Source organism: Parasteatoda tepidariorum, chromosome 6, assembly GCF_043381705.1.
Source record: "Parasteatoda tepidariorum isolate YZ-2023 chromosome 6, CAS_Ptep_4.0, whole genome shotgun sequence".
Taxonomy (NCBI): Eukaryota; Metazoa; Arthropoda; class Arachnida; order Araneae; family Theridiidae; genus Parasteatoda; species Parasteatoda tepidariorum.
The window spans coordinates 78494320-78509383 of record NC_092209.1 but is presented as its reverse complement, the minus strand read 5'-3'; the positions used below and the strand labels follow the sequence as shown (position 1 = coordinate 78509383).

Here is a 15064-nt window from a genome sequence, read left to right as displayed (position 1 = left end):
TAGTTTTATTTGCTTTAAATTAAATTGGAATAGGTAATTTTTATATCCTTGAAAATAATAACACTTGTTATATTGAAAACACTTCCTTTTTTTTCTTCCATCTTTGCTTTTATGATTATCTCATTTATCTAACTATGACTTGAATAGGGAACCATTTTTTATTATCAATTTTTAAGCAAATTATCTACTTTTAATATCGATGAATATTTAAACGTTTAGCTTATAAATGTGATGTGTATATATGTGTTTAAAGTGTATATAAATGAATAATTTACGTTGAAGTCCTAAGTAATTAGGATTGATATGAAAACAAATAATGTTGAACCTTTTTTTTTTAAATCAATTTAGCTATTATTTATTTAAAAATTTAGAATGAAATTCAAATTTTTTCTTTGTTGTATGTGGTATATATTTGGTTTTAACCAACTAACTGTCAAGCAGCTAAGTGAAACTGAATTGAAGTTTCTTGTCTAAACCCCTTTTTAAGGGGAAAAAAACTAGCTTAACAGAAAACCTTGTTGGACTAAGTTTGTATTGACAGTTAAAGGTTTAATCAGCAAAATTTGTTATGTCTGCTTTATACCATTACTGTGGGAATGATATGGCTGTAGTTACGTGTTCATGGTAAACTTTGAACCTTTTATTTCAAGTATTTTAAAGATGCGTAAGTGAGAAAATTTCTTTTTTTTATTAATTCTTTGTATATTGAGAATGTGTCTGTTTCTGCATCATCATGAATAATTTTTTTCCCTGACATTTAAGGTTTAATTTAAATTGAGTAATTACATATATCAGTACATTTTCAACTATAAAGGTAGTCCAAATTAAAAGTTGACATGTGACGATCATGATTACACCACTATTCAAGGTTTTAAAGACAGGTAGAGGTGTACAGAAGATTATGTATAACTGATTTATAACCAGTTTAGAATTGGGCATTTTAAGTCTGTTTTAAGATCATTACATTAAAACATCTTTTATTAAGACACCTTTTATTATTTTTAATCTATAAGAACAATTCAGAAATCAGCGTTTTCTTTGCCCCAATTTTGGCAGATCCGATATTGATGGTTGTCCATCTTGAAAACTTCAACACCATTTGTTCACAGTTATACCTTCTAGATCAGTGCCCACCAAACTTTTTTGATCATTGATCCTCAAAAATTTTATACTTCTTTCATCAACCTCCTTTATAAAAAACATAGATTCGTTTTATTTTCATAAAATCAAATGTTTACATAAATTAATGTGAACGATGTGCTTGATAATTTAACTCAAATAAGCAATGCTTCGTTAAAATTTGTTTTCAGTTATAAATTCCCTCAGAGCTCCACATTCAATTTATTTCTCTGTTTTTTTTTATAATAGAATTAACATGACTGAAACTGGATTCAAGTGTGATCTTGGGAATGCAAATAAAAAAGTTAAATGGTGCATTACAAAGTTTTGAATATTTTTGTGTAATATTCATACACATCCGAAATTTACTCCCAATTTAATTTTAAAAAAATACATAATTAAGAATTAAAAAGCAGCTTTGCTTCAAGGTCTACTAATAATTCATTGGCTGCATCTTGCAAATAACTGTGGATATTTTCAGCTTAAGCAAAAAGTGGTGCTATAATTTCATCTGGGATATAAATATTTCCATTATCACAAAAATGTAACTTAAATTGATTGATTACTTTAGTTATCTCTGTTTTATACATTGCTCATTCTTCGCAGTTGACCTTTAATAATAAATACTGCATTATGTGCTTTTTTGCCTCCAAAAATCACACACTTGTGTGTTATTATCAAGGCTAGGATGTTGTACGACCTAAAAAATTTTCCTTAAATATGTAAAAATATTGAAACATAGCATCAAAAATAACCTTAAAATGAAAATTAATGTCCTTAGAAATTTTCACATGCATTTTATATTAATTGTTAAAAAAAAAAACTCATAGAAATCTGAATTTGCTTTTATAAATTTAATAAAAATAAAGTAATAATTAAAATAAATCTGGGATTTATTAACAAATTAAAACGTTAATAAGTATGTGATAAAGATAAATAAGAATTTGTGAATTTTTAATTACAATCAAGAACATCAAAATTGCATTGAATTATCAAATGTTTATATATATATATATATACCGATTATCCGGAACGATCGGGACCATCGCTATTCCAGATAACTGATTTTTCCAGTTTTCTGAATCTCTACAAAAAGCCAATTTTTTTTATTGTTAAACCCAACTAAAAAAAAAAAAAATTATATTTGGAAATAATCTTAAAAAGAAGAAAAAACGATGAAATAATACGCTAATGATTATTTCCAAAATGATGGTTAGGTAAACATCTTTCAAAAAAGAAAGAAAAATCCTAAAATCTTGAGGAGAATTTTAAAAAAAATGGCGGGAAAGTTTATCGAATTTCATTCCGTTTTTCTGATTTCCGTATAACGGGTTCTGTACTGTGTGTATATATATATATTAAAATTAATAGAAAGCTTAAGGCAAATTCATATTTCTTGAAAAACTCAGTTAAACATCACTTGTTATTGGAGGCTGTTTTAAGTAACAAAATTTAATGCAAAATAATCTCTAATTCGTTAAGGAACAAATTAATTCACAAGAAAAATTTTCGGAATTCATTAAAAAAAAAATATTTAATAAAAAATAATGTAAAAAAAAAGTTAAATAAATGAATTTTAAAAAAACAAAGTGCGTTTATCATCAACATCTTAGCTGCGGTTATTATGTTCTGGGAGCATCTATCTTTAGCACAACTTTACATTCACATTAAATACTCTCATGCAAAGCAGTTAATCAGTTGTGCGCAGTTTGCAGCACCCTTTTTCTACTTTCCTGTAGAATCCTAAATTGTCACTCTGCTGTATTCTAAGGCACTATCGTACATGTCAACTTTTTGTTTGGGCTATCCGTAATTTTTTTTTCTTTCTAATAACTTTCAAGTAATTGAATAACTTTCAAGTAATATGTAGCCAGTATGCTAAAATTCGTGGCTTTTAAATTTTAAACAAAGCTGCCTATTTTCTGTGATATTTTGTTTATTCTTTTTTCTGTTTTCGAAATTTTGAATATCTCTCTTTTTACCATATAATGGTAATTTTTGATTAATAGAAAATCAAAAGAATGAGGTTAAAAGGATATGCACGTATTTTATTTTTAAATTATGTGCCTTAAACTGGTGCTTAATATAGCCCTATCAAATTCATTATTTGAGTAATAAGTGTGCATAATTTTATATTTGTGCTCCGTGTATACAATAAAAAAAGTAGTTTGCATCATGACTTAAAAATCATTTGGAACAGCAATGATGCAAAATTACTCCTCTACTCATACTCTATAATTACTCTTTCAATACTCCTATAATTATAGACTGAGATAAGAAATCCAAATGATTAGTATTATACATAGCTGCCAACTTAACTGGATTTTCCAAAAGATTTCTGGATTTTACCAGTATTCTGCCAGTTTTTTTAAATATTTTTTGAAATTCTTTTCTGATAAAAATAAAACTTAATAATTTTTTTTTTTGCGCCAGTTTATTGCTTGAGTATTCAAATAAGTATTATTGTTCATATAATTCTCAAGTATATTCTCATATACAGTGATCAATTTCAATGTTTTTAATCTATTTTGCAATTTCAGTTTTTAAATTCAATGATATAATTATCTAAAATGAAAAAATGAATTAAAAGAGGACTTAATGAAAACATTTTATATTCAACCCCATTTGATATCAATCATAAATTATTGCAGTTAAATTTTTAATTATTAGTGTACATGTTGTTGCTAAAGCTTGAAAGCTGTTAAGTTGCACATTACCTAGATCTACAGATTAATTTGAATAATCTGTTCAAGTGCAAAAACTAGATTTTTTCTTTCTGCACAATTTCCCTTGACGCATTAACGGTTTCCATATTGTTAAAGTAAAAGTTTGTTCCTCTTATTTTATCAACTCATTTGTTGATTGTATTCATTCACTTAGTTCTTCAAATCTTGAAAAATAAATAAATGACTTCAGTTAATTTCCTTAATAGTAATAATATTTTAAGCCAATAGCTTTATTTTATATTTTTTTAAAGGGATTGACGCTTGATTCTGTTGACTACTATATTGATTTTAGTAAATTGATTTTTAGCAAAATCTATTGATCTAAAAGATGCTACCGAAAGTTACTGTTGCTCTAGCAGAGATTTTTATTTTAAGTTTAACAAGCGCTTGTAGGTAATGTGCATATTAGCTCATTAGTTAAAGTGTAATTTTTTTGCACTTTAACAAATCAATCATTTTGATCTGTATCTTTGGTGGCAGTGATCGCCATTACTAATATTTTAGTGGTAGTTGAAGTATAATCATTGACTTTTGACTGTTACATATACATCTTAATTTTGATGTAATTTAATTATAAATTGTCTCAGAGAAATAAATGAAATCGTTTGAGAAAAATTGATTTATTAATTATTAAAAATGGCCATAATTCAAAAATTTTAAGAAATAATGAAGAAAAGAAGTCCCTTAAAGGGATCAAGATAAAACATTCTCTTACTTCAAGATTTTAGTTAGCATAAATGTTTTCAGTTGAGATTTTTTATTCATCGGTTGGGACTGGGAGGCCCAAAATGTCGCTACAAATTTGAAATTGAAAGTAAATGAATTTGTTCCCAATGGACAGTATGGAAAAGAGAACCAAGGAAGAATCACAGCATGGAAAAGAGATACAAGGTTGGCGTATTATCAAAAGATTACATAGCCAAAATAAAGCCAACCCCCCATAACCAATATTAGGTTTGAAAATACTTTGGCGATCGTGAATCGCCAACAAGACTGTGAACATTAGTATAACTTTGTAACTGAAACATATTTGTGGTAAGTAATTAATAATAAAGAGTTATAAATAGATTTTTGTTTTCGATTAGGCGCGACAGTGAATTAATAAGTCTGCATTAGTATTGAAATGAAAAGTTAGCTGTTTTGTTGATCGATAAGAAAGGAATAAAATCTTTTATGTTTGCTTTATAAAAATTTATTAATTGATTTAATTTAAATATAATTTGATTAATAATGATTAAAAAAATAAGTTTAAATAATTAAAGAAATTTTAAAAGTTAGGAAATACGTAATGCCCATTGTGGCATCACAGTACCTTAGCTAGAAAATCTGTAGAATTTATAGCTGTAACTGATTGCACCTAAGTAACTGATACAGCTTTTGTGTATTAATTCCCAATCTAGAGTATTTTAAATACAGTTGAACTCGTTTATAACGAGCAAAAAGGGACCGTAACATGTACTCGTTAAATCCGAGTGCTCGTAATAAAGGGGTCCTTAAGGCTGGTGTGCAACCAGGGGGGGGGGTGTCTTGGGAGGTCAAATGATTGAGTTTACATAAAATTTAATTAATAATTACTTACTTTAGTTACATTAATTAATTTAATTAAATACTTTTCTTAATTTAATGACAACTAACGCATTTCTTATCATTTTGAAAAAAAGACTTCTGTTCCATAGACTTAACATTGAACCAACGAAATATTCTCGTTTCCCTCGGTAAATCTGAGCTCGTTATAAACGAGTTCGACTGTATTGTACAGTTGTTGAACTCAAATTGCAGTATTTCAAAAATCTATTGGAATATTTCCTTTTTATGTTGGCAGTTATGATTATATGTTATCACTAACTTATTTTTTTCGTTTCGTCAGTTTGATTGTGTATTTATTATGGTCTGTGATTTAATTGTTCTTTTATTTCCTAATAAATGTATTACATTGCTAAACTGATCTGATACATTTAAATTGCTGTTTTAAAGCTCTCTATTACACCAGTCTAACAAAAAATTTGTAATATGACTTGTTAAAGTTTTTGTTTCTTCCTAATTGTTACTGTGTACTATATCTTCCATTATGTGAAATTCATTTAAAAAGAATTGGGGGAAAAATTACTGTAGTTTTTAAACCAAAACCTGATATAAAGGTTTATTGTTCACTATGGTTAATCAACAAGTAAAAAATAATTATTGCTAAATTAAGAAGATTTTATTCAACAAAAAAAATCTAATTATGTCTTATATTTATTATCTATTGCAAATAGGTACTTTTATTGTTATAGGATTTATTATTTTGAGAAAGAATTTATTACTGAAGACATTTTTATATTAATTATTTAAATTTTAATTTGCAAGTATAAATAATCTTAATTCATCTTTTGTTTCATGCAAAGTATAATTATTTGCTTCATTAAAAATGATATTTTAATACAATTTTAATAGCATAGTACAAAAATTAATATTTAAATAATGAGGTGAAAATCCTTTTACTGAATTGGACATTTAAAAATGAGTTTATATACCTATCTGTGATAAATGGGATTTTTTAATCATTAATAGTTCAAGCATTTACTACTGTAAAAATATAATATATCATAGTCTTTGAGATAGAAATTTATATGAATTATTGGAATCTTGATAACATGTACAGCACTATGTTTACCATTTTATAATTAACCACTTCTTTAAAAGTGCTCTATTTTAAAACTTTATAAATCACTCAATTTGATTACACTAAGCAGCAAAATACTCTTTTTGTCAATTACCTTAGAATTGGTAAAATTATTTATTTTAGTTAAAATGTACTAAATTTAGTTCAGAGCATATTATGCTAATTAACTTCAGTTAATTAAGGAGTATTTGTTTTTAGTCCACTTTTTAAAAGAATAGACCCTGTCTAAAACTTAAATATCTGTTTAAAAGAAGAAGAAAAAATTGCTGTAGATATCTTTTTGTATTAATTACTACTACAGTTTGAAAAATTCATGTTTTTTTCATTGCAAATATTTTGTTTAATCACAATTGTGTTGTCTGTCTATACTTCTTCCGCAAAATTAGTAGAAATCGGGAAGTTTGATTTATTTAATTTTTATGTGTATTTTTAATAAGCAAATGTTATTGAAATTAGATTTATTGTTTCACACTATGACTCAATTTCAATCTTAAAATTTAGTTATAACCTGAACCTTATATCTTTAGCAAAAACTAATTAAAATAATCTTTAGTATTAATTATGTTTTGATTAGGGCTTATGATTCGATTTCATTGCACAAATAATGTAGTCTTTTTCTTGTATAACTTATAAGAATTTAATGTTTTAATATTCACTTTAGTTTTTATATTAATCATAATCTATTCATCAAAATCACCATTATTGTACGTTTTCTAGCAAGTTGTAAGTCAATTTTAAAAATTTAAACTAATGATTGTTACTTCAAGTGCAGTGCTTTAATATGCTTGACTTATGCAATAATGAAGTTTGCATATTTTTCTAATATAAAAATCAGTTTCAGAATTACTATACATCTCTTTTTCTGAAAGTGACTATTTTCTGTATTAAAAATAAATAAATAAATTCAATGCACATGGAAACTACTGTTCCATGCTTTAGAAGCAAGAATAAAAAACTTATTTATTTTTAAAAAAATCTTTATTTATCTTGAAGTTTTAAGGGGCATACACCTTAAATCTTTACAAAGAATCTTTTATTTATGTTTATTTATTTAATTTTTTTCCTAATGAATTCTATATAGTTTAGATGAAATATAAAATGCTTTTAGTCATCAATAAATTGGATTTACTTAAACATGCGAGTGAATAACAAAAGTAAGTTTTTTCATGAGGACAAGGTTTTTGACTGTATTACGTTCTTTTATTTTCCTCTGGATTGCCAGAAGCTATTTTTAATGATTATTTTTACTATTTTAAAAGAGTGCAGATCACATATTTTAATCATTAAACACTTTCTGTACATTTACTAAGTACAGTAGGGAAACGATTATCCGGAACGATTGGGACCATCTCTATTCCGGATAACGGATTTTTCCGGTTTTCTGAATCACTACAAAAAGCCGTTTTTTTATTATTTAAACCCAACTAAAAAAAAAAAAACAAATATTTGGAAATACTCTTAAAAAGAGGAAAAAACAATGAAGTAATACACTGATGATTATTTCCAAAATTATGGTAAAGTAAACATCTTTTAAAAAAAAAGAAAAGAAAAATCCTAAAATCTTATGAGGAAGAAAACATTTTTTTAAAAAAATGGCGGGAAAATGTATGGAATTTTGTTCCGGTTTTTTGGTTTTCTGATTTCCGGATAACGGGTTCTGTACTGTATATAAACTTTATTCAATTTGTTTCCTAATTTTAATAGTTTTTTGTTTTGTTTTTTGTTTAAGAATAAATAATATTTCGACTTAACAGCAAACTTATATAATGCTTAATGAAATAAGCACTGCCGTTTTACTTTTTTACAACGAATGTGTAATCTAGCAATAGAAAATAATATAAATTATACTCACCTGTTAAGCATATGGAAATGTTTGTTAGGTATGATGGTACAGTGCTTACTGTTGTGTGCCTTAAATATGCTTATTTAGATTTTTTGTTGTTTGAAAATTGATTTTATTTTCCTTCAAAAGTTATTTTATGGTGCATTCCTGTCTTATTTAGTTTTTCAGAGTTTCAAATAGCATGTGATGTGTTCTAAATACACTGAAATTCGTTTTTACTTTTAATTTACTTAGTATATTATTTCTTTATTTCTTGACCAAGTAAAAATTAGCACTGCTAATTAAATGGAAATTTTTTTCCATTCACAGAATTTCAAGACATAATTTTTCTTTCTAAATTAGCTTTTAAACAGAGCATTTGGGATGAATAAATCTGTGTTTTTGAAAATCGGCCAATGAATCTCTCTTTAGTTATATTTGCAGTGAACTAATCAATTGTGTTTAAAAAAATATTTTGATTTGTTCCATTTTAGTAGATGAAAAAATTATGATTAATTGACAAATGTTCATAATTGTTGAAATTGTAGATAACTTTAATTTTTTAATTGATGATAATTTGAGTTTTTTGATTAATAGTTTAAATTTTTTAATTGATAATTTAATTAATATTTTTAATCTTTAAAAATGCTGCTAGAATTGTAATTTATTTCTTTGATCAATTAAGCTCTTTTTGAATTGTAACTTCATAATCATTTAATTATAGTTTCCTAACTAAATCAATGTGAATAATTAAACTGTAAAATCTAATTTGTTGACAACTAATTTCTTTTATTCTAATTATTTTTAGTTTAATTAAAATTTTTGAAATAACATTAATATAAATCGATTTTGGATAATTGATTGATAAGCTGTAAAATAACTTTTTTTTTTTTAACTGAGTAACTTTTTCAATTTTCATATGACATGTTATAAAACAATTATCAATAAAGATTGGTGGTATTCTTATTGAACTTTATGTGTTGTACAATAAGTATATCTAGTACAATATAGTGAAAAATAAGATTTTGGACAAGCAATCTTGAAACACTTATGTCAATAAAAATATTAAAAATTGTTGAGCTTTATTGAAGATGATCTTTGATAAAGATATTCATTGATGTCAATTCTACCCTTCGAATTTCAATCTACTGTTTAGCTAAGTTATATAATTTTTAAAAAATCGAAGAATAATAAATAAACAAAATCTGTAAAAATTTAAATAGTTTGATTTAAAATTAAATTCTGTTCTAAATCTGTTCTTAAAATCCTTTTATTACTTCAAATAATATCATCACTTGCACTGAGTTCTTTTGATCTGTATTTATTCATTTTATTTATAAAAAAAATAAGAAAACAAGATTTGATTCTACAAGTAATAGTTATTTCTAAGAAAAAATGAACTTTTGACAATTATTTTGCCAATGATCCTATGAGATATCTCCAAGCACAGGAAATATCTCAAAAAAACTTATAATATTAGTAAAAAATGAAGCACCAGTAAAAAAAGTTTCAATAGAGAATATTGTAGAATGTTGGTGTATTAATTTATCTTCATTATTTCTCTATGAAGTATCATAAGAAAGGAGGAAAGTAAAATTTTAATGACTTTTTAAAACAATAAATATCTCTAAAATTATGCAATCAGCACACAATGTAATTTCATCCCATTTGCTTTGCTTACCTAATAAGAGGCAATGATTTGAGAGCGTCAGTTTTTTTCTGAAATACTCGGGTCCAAACATTTATGTGTCAATTTTTACTTTCTGCATTATTAATATGAAGGTAATAGAAGATTGTTCTGAACTCCACTATTTGAGCACAAACAGGAACAAAATTTAAATCTTGTATACCATTTTTAATAACTGAATCATTCTTGATACAGTCTCATTTGTATATATATTCATCAGCCCCAATGTATTTCACATGAATGTTTATAGTTATCTGTGACTTTTTATGACAAATAAAGATTGTCTGGTCCTCTCTTTCTTGTTTCTTTGAATGATTTTTTGTTTAAATTTATTCAAGACATTGTCATGTTAATTTAAAAATTTCACAACTTGGTACTTTTCAATTAATTGGGTGGAAGTGAATTCTAATTTTTTTTTTCTGTATTTATTTATTTATTTGAGCAATTTTGTTTTGTGTTCAAAAAACTGAATTGATGGGAAAAAAATAGAACTGTTGAATTTACTTTCGTCCATCTAACTGAAATGTACCCAAAATTAAATTGTTTTTAGAATATATCTTTATTTTCATTTTTCTTTATATTTATTTTTAAAACACAAAAAATACGAAATGTTAAAATTAAAAAAAACTTTTTTTTAGAACAACAATTTTAAAATGCAATAATATATCAACTATATTTTTATTAAATATCTATGTGAATGTCAAAAAATATTGCTTGTAATATTTGCCAAAAACCATTGGTAATTTCTTATGAAAACTTTTTAAATTTAAAAATTTTTATCAGCTGTTCTTAGATATATAAATGTCTTGGAAGAGTGTTTTCGTGGAAGTTTTTTTTTCCCCAACCTGTACTAATTGTCTGTCCTTAATGTATACTATTAAAATCTTGGTCTGAAACAGAAGTCAAAAAAGAATACTCATTAGTCATTAATGGTAATATTTAAGTGAGGTAGAAATAAAAACCTCATCGAAATCGAAGAATCATAGCTACTAGAGGTGTCACTGAAAACCACAGAAAAGAGAAATCAAAAAAAGTCAGTATTTTTAATATATTTGCCTTGTTGTTATTATTCAGATGATAATATTTCTTCGTTCAAGGCTCTTCCTAGTTTTCTGTGTCACATGGGTTTAGTAAAAACGAGGTTTTTTACTTGGTTTGTATTATCAGATCAGAATATATATCCGAACCATCGTACTCTGTTGCACTTTATGGCATGTGAACAAAATGCTTATATTTTTGGTAAATTTCAAAGGTCTCTAGCTATTATTTTCATGGGCTGCACCAAATTTTTTTGATGTTTTAAAGCAGAATAGGTCGAATTAGTGTTTAATAGATGTTAGTGAAACTTTTAATTCTAGATTTTAGCTGGTTTTTGAGATCAGCATTTGTCACGGTGAGTCTTTTGTTTATCTCAATGGTCAAATCACTGGTAGAGGTGATGATGGTTCTAAGATATTTTGTGAAACTCTTTTGAGGGTTTAATCATTTCTTCACTGTAAATAGCTGTGGATTTGGTGCACTGTCGGAAGTCTCAATAAATTTTCTCCATCTTTGTTTATTTTTAGGCCTAATTTACCAACTTTTAATGAACTCTTTTACTGTTTAATACTGTTTTTGTCTTTCCTTGTTTAATTATGAACTCCTTATGTTTATACTTATTTGACTTCATTTCCTTCAAAGATTTTAAGAAATATTAAGGCTGATTAAGAAATATTAAGGCTTATTTTTTAAAGTATTAAGGTTGTTTTTACTAAACCTTGCATGAATAAACTTTATTATATATTCCCAATTTTTTTTTAAATGCCATTCAATTTTAAACAAAAACTGCTTGTATTTCTGCATCAAATTTATTTATTTTAAATAGCTTTTAATTGAATGTCGCTTTTACCATGTGTAAAGTTATTGGTTGTATTTTGCTTGTTTTTATATTTCCTTACATTTGTTTGCAAAGTTTTGTTTTTCATTATTAAATATTTTGAGCATGCTTTTTGTTTATGTATGTTTTTGTTCTCCTTTAATGAAGTTATGTTTTGCACCTGACCACAAGACTGAAGCATCACTTTCATGAGCTTATTAATCGAGCATATTTATTATCTCATTTGCTTTGAAATATTATGATTATTATTTAGATAATTTTCTTTCTAATTTAGAACAGGAAAACATACAACCTCACTTTTACTGTTTAAGGATGTTCTTTGAAATTTTTATGCCAATAAATGACGATAAATAAAGCTACAGTTAAAATAGTTTTAGCTCAAATCAAAGCTTTAATTTTAAAGTATATAAAAAAGAATTGTCTTTGCATAAAAACAAGGAGCCTAAATATTAATTTAAAAAATTATTAAATTTATTGTATAGTTCTCAAATATTGCATGTTTTTTAGAGTTCCACAATTGCAGCTTTGAAATATCTTCAAATGTTAAAAAAATTAGATCATGAAAGCTTTTTATTTTCACAAAACTGTCACTTTTCTTCATTTAACGTTTTGCACTTCACAATTTATTATTTGTTAAAAATCGTTAAATGTTATAACTGCAGAACCTTCAAAGTACAACCTTAACAGTAAATTTTTCTTTTTGTGTGTTTGCCATGTCTTTAGAATTACTTTAGTAAATCAAAAAATTTTAATAATATTGTAAACTCAGCATGAAATCCAAAGATGATTCCTTGCAAAAAAAATTATTCATTTTGTATTATTAAATCTAGTAATAATTGATTCAATACTGATTACACTGGGGAACTAATTTTTTGTTGCATTTATACTAATACTTGATGTTGCCTGATTCAGATGTAGAATTTCAATCTGAAATTAGCTCTTCTCCTAACGCTAGATGTATTTTTTTAACTGTCTATTTGTTGTTGAAATTTAGAAGTTTAAAAACGTTTTATATCACAGGGTGGTGTAAATATTACGACAACTTTCCACGGAAGTTCAGTCGCATCATCAGTTTTAAAATTGGATGCTCGAAAATTTTGTATGCAACTGACGGAGCTTTCTTCGTATGACGCATTTAAAAGCACAGTTCATAATAGGAAGGTGCCCGTATCAGCATATGAGGACATTTACGGACATTGGTACCTATGAAATTTAAATTGAATCTAACTCTCATAGAAGTTTTTTGCAGCATTCGTGCGAGCCCCTGTTATATATAACATTTTAAAACTTGTACATGATTAAAAAAAAAAATTTAATAAGACTGAAAATGTCATTAAAAAAACTAGCTTGGAGAGAGAAACTGATTGCAGATTTGATATCAGCAACTTGAAAATATCTAAGGTTCGTTAAAAAATTTCATGCAATGGAAGACAAAAAGAATACTTTTTCCCCAGTGTTGTTCTAGTACAAAAACTTTGCTTTACACTGAGCAACATTTTTTTTTATGTTTAGTATGATATTCTGCTTGCTTATATGAATTGTTAATGTTCCATGTATGTGATGCAGTTATTTTTATTTTATATGCTAGATGTTTATAGTGTTTATTTTAACCTTGCTTCTTTTGCCTGTGTATTCCTTTTTTTTCTCCCTGAGAATGTGACTGTTTTTTGTAGCTCATTTGCCTGTTTCGTGCTTAATAATCGACATAATAGCATGGTAAGGGACATCACTGAGTTTTGCTCTTTTTTTCGGTGAATCAAAGTTAAGGGTGTTTTTTGTGTGTTTTTTTTTCAAGAAAAATAAGAAACACAGTTTAAGTGCCTTAAACTAAAATGAAATGTAATTTTTAGCAAAAATCTGTTTAGCATTATTATTACACCATCATCATTTAACATTATCATTGACCAAATGCCAACATTTTTTAGCTGTACAATTAATTATTACGTGAACCGGAAAGTAATGTCTTTTCGGCGCATTTAATATTTGTCAGTCTTAAAAATAAAAATAAAAAAAATTTCCCCCGATCCGTCATTGAAAGGTTGTTGCTAACGACGGTGACTACATTACTGATTAGAAATAAAATCTTGATGACAAACATTAAATGCCCAGAAACGACATTACTTTCCAGTCCACCTAATACAATTGATGAATTTTCTTCTTATGGTGAACTGGGGGAAATTAGGCCTATAAAGCAGTATTAGAATAACTTTTTCAATATTGAAAAAGGGAGGTCACAGTGACCTCCCTTCCCGGCACCCCTTTCCCTGTATCAAACCTTAGAAAAGCAGACTATACTATATATAAGTGTATTTACCTCCATTTAGTCCACTTTTAACACTACAGTCTATGGAAAAATATTCTTTTAGAATTATTTTTTTTCCAATGCCCACCTGGAGAATAACCTTTCATCATACAGGCATCTGAAGGGCAGATTTTGTGGCCACTCTTTCAGGGGCACCATATTAGTTGTGACAACGTTGTTCCCACAATAAGGACAGATAGTATGGATTAAATGTGTAAAGACCCACATTGATTCAAGATAGTCATTACCGTTCAGAAATCCAATTAAATATTACGAGATTTTAAAAACTGTGTTGAAATTCGTAGCAATGACTGTCAAAGAAGCATTCAAAATTGGCATGTTATATTAAAATCAGATTTTTTTTTTTTTTTTTAAAAAAAAAGACGTGATTTTAAGAACTGTATAGAAATTAGTAGAGTTAATTATCGAAAAAACGATGATCAAAACCGCATAGAAAATGAATAGGCATCAATTGAATTTGCCAAAAACTAATTACCCAATTAGAAATTCGTGCGCACATCATAATATAGTATAAAAAATAACAAGATTTTTTAAAATCTTGTCGAAATTCACAACAATAACTGACTAGAAACGAAAAACAAACCATGTAAATTAAGCTGCAATGGAATTGGTGGCTTGAAAATACAGTACAGAACCCGTTATCCGGAAATCAGAAAACCGGAAAACCAGAAAACCGGAACGAAATTCGATAAATTTTCCCGCCATTTTTTAAACAAAATTTTTTTTTCCTTATAAGATTTTAGGATTTTTCTTTCTTTTTTGAAAGATGTTCACCTTACCATCATTTTGGAAATAATCATTAGTGTATTACTTCATCGTTTTTTCTTCTTTTCAAGATTATTTCCAAAA

General features: G+C 26.5%; 1 protein-coding gene across 1 annotated transcript in view; it reads left to right on the top strand.

Annotated features, from left to right (window-relative positions):
- Positions 1–15064, top strand: part of LOC107436583 (protein lap4) — an 86036-nt gene that overhangs the window by 48445 nt on the left and 22527 nt on the right. The gene's annotated exons all lie outside the window — the stretch shown is intronic.